This window comes from Pelophylax lessonae (genome assembly GCF_965119305.1).
Source record: "Pelophylax lessonae genome assembly, chromosome: 3".
In the NCBI taxonomy this organism is placed as follows: Eukaryota; Metazoa; Chordata; class Amphibia; order Anura; family Ranidae; genus Pelophylax; species Pelophylax lessonae.
Window position 1 is genome coordinate 101,531,475 of NC_138770.1, and position 12,401 is coordinate 101,543,875.

A 12,401-nucleotide genomic window follows, 5' to 3' on the forward strand; every position below is an offset into this window, starting at 1 on the left:
GCATAACTTTAATGGTGTATCCTACTATAAGGTTAACACAGCAAAATCTTCTATATTGGCTTTGAATATATCTCCCTCTCTACAACATAGGTTGAATGCGCTGCACCCATTTTCCTGGGCCAAGGATTCTATCCCCTATTTAGGGATTCAGCTTACTGCATCTACACCCTCCTTATATCAAGCTAACTATTCCCCGATCCTGCAGTCCCTACCTATGGAACTATCCAACATTTCAAAATTGTACCTTACCTGGTCAGGGAGACTCGCGGCATTTAAAATGCTTAAGCTCCCGCAACTCCTTTATCTTTTCAGGACTATCCCCATTCCCCTGCCGAACTCCTTTTTTGCCTCACTGCACAAGATCATACGCGACTTTGTATGGAAGGACACTAGGCCTAGATGTGCACACTCTGTTCTGATAAGACATAGGTCGGTCGGTGGATCAGGATATGTAGATTGCAGGGATTATTATCTTGCCTCCCTTCTATCACAACTCAAGAGCTGGTTCTATATGGACCCGACATGCCTATGGCATCCTCTTGAATCCCTTCAGGTACAGGGGCATGATCTTCTGGCTTGGCTATATAGTGCGCCGTGCGTTGCACTCAAAGACCAAGAATTGTCCCCCACTATAGTAGCCACGGCGCTCGCGTTCTGCCATCTCCGGTCTCTACCACAGTCAGACCATACATTTCGCACTATCCCTACGCCACTTTCCATTCTCTCTGTGCTGATCCCGGATTTATCTGTGCAATCCTGGCAATCCCTTGGTATTGAGCGGATTTCTGACCTCTATGTTGGAAACCTGCTGAAACCCTTCTCTTCCTTGCAGACGGAATTTTCGCTCCCTAAATCGGAGTACTTCAAGTACTTTCGCATATCTCACTGCTTACTGAGCATCCCGAGGGTTTATCTCACCATCCCTGAAAAAGCGTGGCAATTCTATATGAATGTACATAACACACACAAGGGTATTACCTTATTTTATCAACTTCTGCAGAACAAAAACTCCTTTCATAAAAGTCCGCAAATGTTGAAATGGGAGAGAGATCTAAACACATCCTTCACAGATTACCAATGGCAAACAGCCCTTTCTATGAGCTATCGAGCTACTCGCTCAGCTAATATATGGGAATTGATATGGAAAATCAATCTCAGATGGCACATCACACCATATTTGGCCAACAAATTCAACCCAGTGAATTCCCCCCTGTGTTGGAGAAACTGTGGGGGTTCGGGCACCTTACTTCACATCCTTTGGGGTTGTCCATGCTTGACCTCACTTTGGATGGAGGTTGCATCGCTAATTGAAACAGTCACTAACACCCCTTGTACACTCACACCGGAGTTAGCCCTTCTACATATAGGGATACATAGAGTCCCCAAACGTCATCGTATCTTAATCATCCACATCTTGCTAGCCACTAAACTACTGATCGCCCGCAACTGGAAATCTGATGCACACATTTCCATTACCGGTGTGATCACGTTGGTTCATACACATGGATCCTATGAACGCATGTTTGCATATACTCAAGGCAGGGGCCCTCAATGTCATGCTCTCTGGTCCTCTTGGTTTGAATGGTATAACAGTCGTTCTCTTTCAAGTGCTGATGTTTCGCATTAACATGTTGAGTTACCTACCTCTGTTGATTTTCATTTGCTGTATATGGGGGTTACCCCCTGGACCCTATGGCACAGACTGGTCCCATTTGGGGTGCCGGGACCTGGGGGGTCACCTCCACGACATTCTATCCATAAATCAATTCATTGCTGCGGGGGGAACCATAATTGCTTCTTTTTCACTGTTCTCCCTTTATGCTACCCCACAATGCTGTTCATTCATGTACAATGTTATTTATACTGCACACTGTGGTTCGATGCGGTAATTTCTTCTCAATTTATAATTTGTTACGATTTGTAATCTGTTTACACGATTTTGTACTGTTATCTTAAGAAAATTTAATAAAAACCAATGAACATAAAAACTATCATTTTTTAAAACTTTTTTTTCATTGCTTCATGTTCCCCAGGTCAGTACCCGGACCCCCATACACTTTTTTGGGGCAATAACTTACATTTAACCCTTCAAAATGAGGCCGTTTGATTTTTGAGTTTAGAGTCCCATAGACTTCAATAGGGTTTGTTTATTCGAACAAACTTTTCCACTGTTCGCGGTGTTCTGGTGCGAACCAAACTGGGGGGTGTTCGGCTCATCACTAGTAATACTGTGCTATTTCTTGTGTGTAAGGCAGTCAGTGTAGTGTAGTGCTGTGCTGATTCATCTTGTATGACAAAGTGTACTGCAGTGCAGTGTAGTGTAGGGCTGATTTTTGTATAACACAGTGTAGTGCAGTCAGTGTAGTGCTGCGCTGTGATTCTTGTGTAACACAGTGTAGTGGGGCCACTGAAGTGCTGGTGTATACTACACGTCTGTGTCACCCCACTGATCCCATTTTTTTTTTATTGATATACAAAGTATTTTTTTTCTTTAATTTTTTTTTTTAGTTTCTGTTGCTTCAATATTAGTACTCCCCCTTCTGTGTTGCAGGTATTATTAGTTCTGCGCCTGCAGTGGGTTGTTTTTGTGGCCCAGCAGCACTAATTGTATCTAGGGCATAATTGCTGTCCCCCCTTTTGTGTCGCAGGGGCTATTCCATGTGCATCAGCAGTAGGTCTTTTTTTTGTGGCGCAGCAGCACTAGTGGTATTTAGGGCATAATTGCTGCCCCCTTTTGTGTTGCAGGTGCTATTCTTTCTGCGTCAGCAGTGGGGTTTTTTTTGAGGTGCAACAGCACTAATTGTATTTAGGGCATAATTGCTGTCCTCTCTTTTGTGTCACAGGTGCTATTCCTTTTGCGTCAGCAATGGGGTTTTTTTTGTGGCGCAGCAGCACTAATTGTATTTAGGGCATAATTGCTGTCCCCCCTTTTGTGTCGCTGGTGCTATTCCATCTGCGTTAGCAGTAGGTTTTTTTTTTGTAGTACAGCAGCACAAATTGTATTTAAGGCATAATTGCTGTCCCCTCTTTTGTGTCGCAAGTGCTATTCCTTTTTTTTTATTTATCTCTTTATTTTGTTTTCAAGGGAGATCGGTACATGTACATTATATTACATAAAACAAAGTTGGTTATCTAACAAATCATCATATACTTAAGCTTTTCTCAGAGGACTATTCTAGTCTTCTGTAAATTTCAATCTAAACATTTACTATCACTTAACCAATATTATCCCTAAGGCAAGACAATATCCAGTTAGCAAGTCTCCTTTTTGCTCCTGTTCATTTTATCCTTACCTTCCTTCTTTCTATTCTTATCTCAATTACTACTTAGGTCCTCAATTCATCTATAACCCCCTTATCTTCTTCACCATATCTTCCCTTTTCCTCCTTTTCCTCTAAATCCCCCTCCCCCCTCCCCTCACCCTCCCTCCCCTCTCATTCCTAACACTCCACATTCGATCCCATTCTTCTCCTCAAACATACTCCACTATCATTTTCCCCATCAACACAAAAAACAGAGAAAAAAAAAAAAAGGGAAAAGAAAAAAAAGAAAAAAAAAAAGGGATACCCCATAGAAGGGGGGGGGGGGAGGGGAAAGGGATGGAAACTCCCCTCTTCCCCTCTACTCCCTCTCCTCCAAGTCTAGCATATAATTTCCTCATTCTGAGGTGGAGACCTTAACATTTGCCTCCCCTCCTCTAAGCTCATAAACAGATTCCAATTTCTCCATATCATTTTATATTGATCCTGTCTATGTTGTGCCGAAAGCACTAAATCTTCCATTTTATTGATATATTCTAGCTTTCTAACCCAATCAGATACCGATGGGGCTTGTCTTTTTCTCCAAAATAATGGTATACACGCTCTTGCAGCGTTCATCATGTGAGGCAAAACTGTTTTTTCATATTTCCCTACTGACAACTCCGATATATGCAATAGACAAAAAGCCGCATCTTCCTCAATTTTATACCCTGTTACTTTATGTACTATTTGTCCTATCTCTATCCAATATTTTTTTATCTCTGGGCAGGTCCAAAATACGTGAAGCAATGTACCTTCTCCTTCTTCACACCTCCAACACCTGTCCGATTCCTGCGTGTACCATTTATGTAACTTGTCTGGTGTATTATACCACCTAGTTAGGATCTTGTAATTTATTTCTTGAATTTTAGTACATTTTGTTGGTCTAAATATTGCCCTAAACATTCTCTGTCTTTGGATCTCTGTAATTTCTATGTTTAGTTCTTGTTTCCACTTTTCTAGCCATCCTAATCTTGGATGATTTACAGGTGTGTTCAACATTTTATATAGGAAGGATAGGGGTCTTTCTATTCCTCCTATTTTCTCACATAGCTTTTCAAAAGATGTTTTTCCAGAGCTGGTAGAGATTCAAAAAAATGTCGGAGTTGAAGAGCTTCCCATAGGCAAAGACCATATGGTCCTTCCTTCTCTATTAACTTAGATATTGGGGGCCACCTCCGCTGATTTATGGATGATTTAACATCATCTTGTCCTGTTTCCCTTATTTTTTTAAAATGTTGAATGTTTAGTCCATGTACAAACTCTGGATTCCCCAAAATCGGATACAATGGGGATTCTGCTGTAGTAAGGCCTTGTCTCAGGGACTGCTGGTAACCTATTTTTAGCGTATTTCCTATTACGGGGTGTGTCCTCAGGGTTTTAGGAAGTGTCTTATAACACCAAATCGCTCTTTTTAATGCTACCGATGTCTGCGCTTGCTCTAATTGGACCCATCTTTTTGAATCTACCTGATGCCACCAATCTAATATTCGATTCAAATGAATAGCGTGGTAATATCTGCGGAGGTCAGGCACTGCTAACCCCCCCATATTTTTTGGTAATGTCAGACTATTACGGGCTATGCGTGGTTTTTTACCGCCCCATATATATCTCCCAAACAATCCATTTATTATTCTGAAGAAACTATTTGGAATTTTAATTGGAAGAGCCCTCATTATGTATAGGTATTTTGGTAGGATGTTCATTTTTATTAAATTTGCTCTACCGAACCAAGATTGGAGGCCCCCTCTCCATTGCTCCAATGTTTTTTTTGTTTCTTCCATCAGGGGGATTAAATTTAATTCATATAGCTGGGCCAGATCTGCAGTTATACGAGTTCCTAAATATTTTACAGCCTTATTTACCCATGCAAATTTGAAATTGCTCTTTAATCTAGCTTTTTTTACATCTGTTATTCCTAAACCTATCGCTTCAGACTTCCCATAGTTTATTTTGAAATTTGATAATTCACCATACTGTTTGAATTCTTCCAAAAGTACCGGAGTAGAAATTTCTGGTTCTGTTAATGTGAACAATAAATCATCCGCATATGCTGCAGTCTTGTATTGTTCTTTCCCTACCTTGATGCCTTTTATGTCTGGGTTTAGTCGAATCTTATTCAGAAATGGTTCTAATATTAATGCAAAGAGCAGGGGGGATAGAGGACACCCCTGCCTTGTACCATTTTTAATACTAAAAGGTTCTGATAATGTCCCATTTGCCTTTACCCTTGCTGTTGGATTAGAGTATACTCTAGCTATCCTTTCTCGCATCACTTCCCCTACTCCTATGTGTCTGAGCACCGACTGCATAAAGGCCCACTCGACTCTGTCAAAAGCCTTTTCTGCGTCGGTGCTCAGTATAACACACGGGGTACCCGATTTGGTAGCTATATGTATCAGATTTAGAACTCTACTGGTACTATCTCTAGCTTCTCTCGATGCCATGAATCCCACCTGGTCAAGATGTATTATTTTTGCCATTACCTTTGCCAATCTGGTTGCTAGGATTTTTGTATAGATTTTTAAATCCGTATTTAGGAGTGAAATAGGCCTATAGCTACCGCAGTTCGCTGGGTCTTTTCCCTCTTTTAGTATCAATGTTAAATATGCCGTTAGCGTGTCTCTTGATAGTGCTCCCTCCACCACTCTCTGGTTGAACAGTCTTTCCATGTATGGTCCCAATATGGGGGCCAATACATGGAAGTACTGTGGTGTCAATCCGTCTGGGCCTGGAGCTTTACCCTTTTTCATCTTCTTTATAGTCTGTTCTATTTCCTCCCCTGAGATATACCTCTCTAAATCTTCTCTCTCCTCTTCTGTGAGTTTCGGTAACCCGGATTTAGCTAAGTACTCTTCCCTTTCCTTTTGCGTTTTACCTATTTCTGGTAGATTATAGAGCCTAGCATAAAAGTTCTTAAATTCTTCCGTTATTTGTTCTGGTATTACCTTTTTAATTCCTTCTGGTGACACAATCTGTGGGATATATGATCTTATTTTTTTTGACTTTGGATAGATCTTGCCAAGGTCTTCCCACACTTGTTCCCTGATTCATAAGCTGTCTTCCTTGATATTTGTGTCGTGGCCTTCGCTCTGTATTGTAATATATCTAATATTTGTTTTCTTACTATACTCAGCTCCCCTAGTGTTGCGTTTGCCTTTTTTTTTTTATGTTCTGTTTCTAATACTTTAAGTTTATCCAATAGTATTTGCAGCTGTTTGTTCCTTTCCCTATTTATTCTCGCCCCATGCTTAATTAGTATTCCTCTTATTACTGTCTTGTGTGCTTCCCACAGTAAACCAATGGGGCACCCTGGTTGGTCATTGTTTTTAAAGTAGTCCTTAAGCTCCTTCTGCACTTCCGTTTTTACTTCCTCTCTCTGAAGCAAGCTTTCATTAAGTTTCCAGAATCTTTGTTTTCTGGACTCAGCTGAGGCGGCACTATATATCATAGTGATCATTGCGTGGTCTGACCACGAAATGCTATCTATACCTGAATATATGACCGCCTGCAGATAAGCATGGGGTACCAAAAAAAAATCCAATCTCGAATAACTTCCATATGGGTGTGAATAAAATGTAAATTCTTTCTCAGTCGGGTGCTGAAGTCGCCACACATCTATCAATTGCTCCTTATGTAACATCCTTATTATCCGTTTACCTATCCTCTCAGAAGGCACTGTTTTAGTTCTGGATACATCCATCAAAGGAGACAGTGGCATATTAAAGTCCCCGCCTAATATCAGTTGTCCCTGAGAGAAGTCTCTAAGTGTGTTTAATGTTTTAGTTATAAACTTATCCTGTTGTTTATTGGGAGCATAGAGAGTTGCTATCGTCATCCGAGTTTCCCCCACTTTTCCTATTTGCTATTTGCTATTCCTTCTGCGTCAGCAGTGGGGTTTTTTGTGGTGCAGCAGCACTAATTTTATTTAGGGCATAATTTCCGTCCTCCCTTTTGCGTCGCAGGTGCTATTCCTTCTGTGTCAGCAGGGGTTTTCTTTTTTTTGGCTTTATTAGGTTTTTCTTTATTAAAAAAAATATATAATAAATCGGTTTATAGTGCACCAAGTACAAAAGTATTGCACCCAAGCACCATATAATAAAAAGTTATAAAAATCCCCCCCAAAAAATAAAAAACAATAATAAAATGGTTTAACCACTTGACGACCGCCCACCGCAGATTTACTGCGGCAGGTGGCCGCTCCTGGGCAAACCAACATAGTACTACATCGCTTGCTCAGGAGACTCTAGGGGACGAGCGCGCACTGCCGGCAGTGCGCTCCTACTAGTCAGCTGGGGAGCCAGTGTGTGTGACTGGTGGCTCCGATGGCCGCCGGCCACTCGGGATCTCCCCCGCTGACAGAGAAGGAGGGGCGGCTGATGTAAACACAGCCATCTATTCTTCTCCCTGAAGTGATCACAGAGGCTATGTGATCCTGCTATATAGGATCACATGTCTCTGTGATGATCTCACAAGCCCAACCCCCCACAGTTAGAATCACTCCCATAGGCTTACATTTAACCCCTTGATCACTAATAGTATTAACCCCTTCCCTACCAATGGCATTATTACAGCAACAGTGCATATTTTTAGCACTGATTACTGTAGTAATGTCACTGGTACCCCCAAAAGTGTCAAAAATGTCAGTTAGGGGCCTGATCTGTCCGCCGCAATGTCGCAGTCCCGCAAAAAATCGCAGATCGCCGCCATTACTAGTAAAAAAACAATAAAAATGACATAAATCTTTCCCGTAGTTAGTAGACGCAATAACTTTTGCGCAAACCAATCAAAATACGCTTATTGCGATTTTCTTTTACCAAAATGTTTTTGACCTAAAATGTTAAAAAAATTTGATTTTACAATTTTTTTTTTGGGAATGTTATATAGCAGAATGCGAAAAATATTGTATTTTTTTTCAAAATTGTCGCTCTTTTTTTGTTTATAGCGCAAAAAATAAAAATCGCACAGGTGATCAAATACCACCAAAAGAAAGCTCTATTTGTGGGAAAAAAGGGCATCAATTTTATTTGGGTACAGTGTCGCACAACCGCGCAATTGTCCGTTAAATTAACGCAGTGCCGAATTGCAAAATAGGGCCTGGTCGTTAAGCAGCAAAATCTTCCGGGGCTAAAGTGGTTAAAGTGCACTAAGCACAAAAGTATTGCACCTAAGCATCATATTTCCATCCCACATTCTATAATAAAAAGTTATAAAAACCCCTCCAAAAATACCCATCATGTCCGAAAGGCCAACAAGGAGAGGCAGACGCTCACAGGCCACAGTGAAAAGTGGTGGTCGCAGACATGGTGCATCCTCTGCAGGCGAGACACGCTTGTCCTTTTTTTATTTTTGGTGCTGGGCGTGTTATTGAGCCACAACATGCAGAAGAGTTGGTGGAGTGGATAACTAAGCCGTCCTCATCTTCCTCATCCTCTGCCACCCAGGCTCATACTAGTTTGCCTTCCACTCAGTTACATGATGCTGGAGGATGCGCAGCAATTTGAATGCTCCGATGTTGGTTCCTAGGTTGAGGAAGGGAATAACGTGAGCATAGAGAGAGGGGGTGACAATGACAGACAAGAAACTTGCAGTCATGTTCTAAAAGCTGCAGCATACTGCCAAGTTTGCTCCAGTGATGAGGAGGGAGGGGATGATGAGGTCACTGATCATACTTGGGTGCCTGAGAGAATAGAGGAGGAAAGTGAGGAGGAGAAGGTGGGATAACTACAACGAGGTAGGATGTCCTCCAGGGGCTGGCCTAAGGGCAGCCACCCTATTGCATCACACCACAGAGCTCCACAGGTGCAGGGTGCTGCTAACTCCCCACCGACTTCCAAAAGTTCATTGGTGTGGGCTTTTTTCAACACATGGGCAGCAGACCGCAGTGTTGCTGTTTGCAATCTCGGTCTGAAGCGAATTAAGCGTGCAGTCCATTGACAACAGCACCTGAAAGACCCACATCATAATAAAATGCAGACTTCTCCTTGCTCCTCATCTGGGATCTCTACCCCTACTATACCTCAAGTCCTCTCAAAAACCTGCATGGTATAGCAATCTGCTAGCAGTACACCTCCTGTTGATTTGACCAGCAGGCAAATTTCTTTACCCCAGTTGCTGAACCATAAAAAAATACAGTTCCAGTCATCCACATGCTCAGTGTCTAAATGCTAGCTTGGCCAAATTGCTAGCGCTCAACTGCTTCCTTTTCATCTGGTAGATTCTGCCCCCTTTCATGAATTTGCGGAATGTGCTGTACCCCAGTGGAAGGTTCCGAAATAAATTTCTTTTCACGTAAGGCCATTCCAGCTCTGTACCATCATGTGGAAGGCAATGTTGTGGCCTCGTTGGACAGAGCGGTCAGCAGGAAGGTTCACATTACTGCTGACTCATAGTCCAGCAGGCATGATCAGGGATGTTACATTTCCTTCACAGCGCACTGGGTAACTGCTGGCAGCTGGGAAGGATGCAGGATAGGGTTCAGTGCTGGAGCTTGTTCTGCCACCATGTCTCCAAAACATTGGTGGTGATTCTGCCACATCTGCCTGCTCCACCCCCTCCTCTTCTTCTTTCTCTATGGCCTCTGAAGTAGCAGTGCTTCCTAAGCGTTCAAGGGGCTATGCAAGCAGTCAGGCTAAAAGATGCCATGCAGTGCTTCAGTTGGTCTGTCTAGGGAATAGGAGTCACTCTGGGGCAAAGATTCTGTGAGCTCTGCAGGGGCAGGTTAAGAGGTGGTTGACGCCACAGCCAGGAATGGTTGAATGTGACAATGGCACCAACCTTCTTTCCGCCCTCTGATAGGGACACTTGACACATGTTCCATGCTTAGCACATGTCCTGAATTTGGTGGTGCCGCATTTCTTGAACAGGTACCCAGGCTTACAAGATCTTCTGAGGCAAGCCAGAAAAGTCTGTGGCCATTTCCGGTGCTCCTACAATGCCAGTGCTCGGTTGGCTGACATTCAACGGGAATTCAACCTGCCCACCAACCGCCTCATTTGTGACATGCCCACCATGTGGAACTCAACATTGGCAATGCTGCAGCGGCTGCACACGCAGCAGAGGTCCAACAATGAGTACCTGTGTTAGTATGGCACAAAAACAGGCTCAGGGGAGCTTGGCTTCTTTTCTTTTCGAGACTATTCCAACTGAGCATCCACTGGGTTACTGGGTCTTGAAGATGGACCACTGGCCAGAACTTGCTCAATATGCAATCAAGCTACTGGCCTGTCCTGCTTTCAGCATGCTTTCCGAATGGATATTCAGTGCTGCTGGAGGTTTTGTGATGGATAAATGAGTGCGTCTGTCCACAGACTCTGTTGACATCTTGACATTTATCAAAATGAATCAGTCCTGGATCAACAGCAGCTATCAAGCCCCTGATGCTGATGTAACTGACTGAATTTGTTAAGTATCTGGAATCCCTTGAAGACTGCCTATGCTGCCTATCCTATTCCTGAATCTTGATTATGCTAGCTTCCAACAATGTTTTTGGTTTATGGCACCACCAACACCCAAGGCCAAATTCTTTTGCACCTGTGTGACAAGTACATGTAATTTCAATTGTTGTTCCTAATTTTTAACAGCAGGGCCTGTTCCTGCACCCAGCAAGAGTATCTGTGAGGGGTTACAGTGTTCAGTCACCACTAGGGATGGGTGAATGGTTTGGGCTGAGCATAAGTTTGGCCTAAACATCGCTCATTCAGGTACTCGCCTAACACCTGAACTTTCTCGGCACTTAGCGGGATTTTTTCCCCCAAGCCCACAGTCAATAGCTTGTTAAGGTTTCCCTGGTAGGAGCTGAATTTACAAAAATAACCGTAAAAAGAAAAGCAGCTTGGGGGACCCTTTTTTTTTTTGGTGTGGGGTTTCTCCTAAAATCCATACCAGACCCTAAGGGCTTGGTATAGACTGGGGGGGGACCTACGCCATTTTTTTTTTCATTTTTTTTTATCTGTATTGCCGGGAGCACATCAAGAGGACCCCCCAGGCACGATATTTAAAGGAATTTTTCATTTTTATTATTAAAATCACTGCTCCTTTAACCACTTCTGGACCGGAAGAGTTTGTCCCCTTAATATCCAGGACATTTTTTGCAGTTCGGCACTGCGTTATTTTAACAGAAAATTGCGTGGTCGCACCACACCGTACCAAAATAAAATTGATGCCCTTTTTTCCCACAAATAGAGCTTTCTTTTGGTGGTATTTGATCACCTCTGCGATTTTTATTTTTTGCAATATAAACAAAAAAATGTGACAATTCTGGAAAAAAAACAATATTTTTCACAATCTGCTATATATATATATATATATATATATATATATATACACACAGTATCTCACAAGTGAGTACACCCCTCACATTTTTGTAAATATTTTATTATATCTTTTCATGTGAGAACACTGATTACACTTTGCTACAATGTAAAGTAGTGAGTGTACCGCTTGTATAACACACAACCATTCATGTCTAAACTGCTGCCAAAAAAATTGAGTACACCCCTAAGTGACAATGTACAAATTGGGCCCAATTAGCCATTTTACCTCCCCTGTGTCATGTGACTTGTTAGTGTTACAAGGTCTCAAGTGTGAGAATGGGGAGCAGGTGTGTTAAATTTTGTGTTATCGCTCTCACTCTCTCATACTGGTCACTGGAAGTTCAACATGGCACCTCATGGCAAAGAACTCTCTGAGGATCTGAAAAAAAGAATTGTTGCTCTACATATAGATGGCCTAGGCTATAAGAAGGTTGTCAAGACCCTGAAACTGAGATGCAGCACGGTGGCCAAGACCATACAGCAGTTTAACATGACAGGTTCTGCTCAGAACAGGCCTCACCATGGTCAACCAAAGAAGTTGAGTGCAAGTGCTCAGTGTCATATCCAGAGGTTGTCTTTGGAAAATAGACATATGAGTGCATTGCTGCAGAGGTTGAAGGGGTGGGAGATCAGCCTGTCAGTGCTCAGACAATACGCCACGCATTGCATCAAATTGGTCTGCATTGCTGTCACCCTAGAAGGAAGCCTCTTCTAAAGATGATGCACAAGAAAGCCCGCAAACAGTTTTCTGAAGACAAGCAGACTAAGGACATGGATTACTAGAACC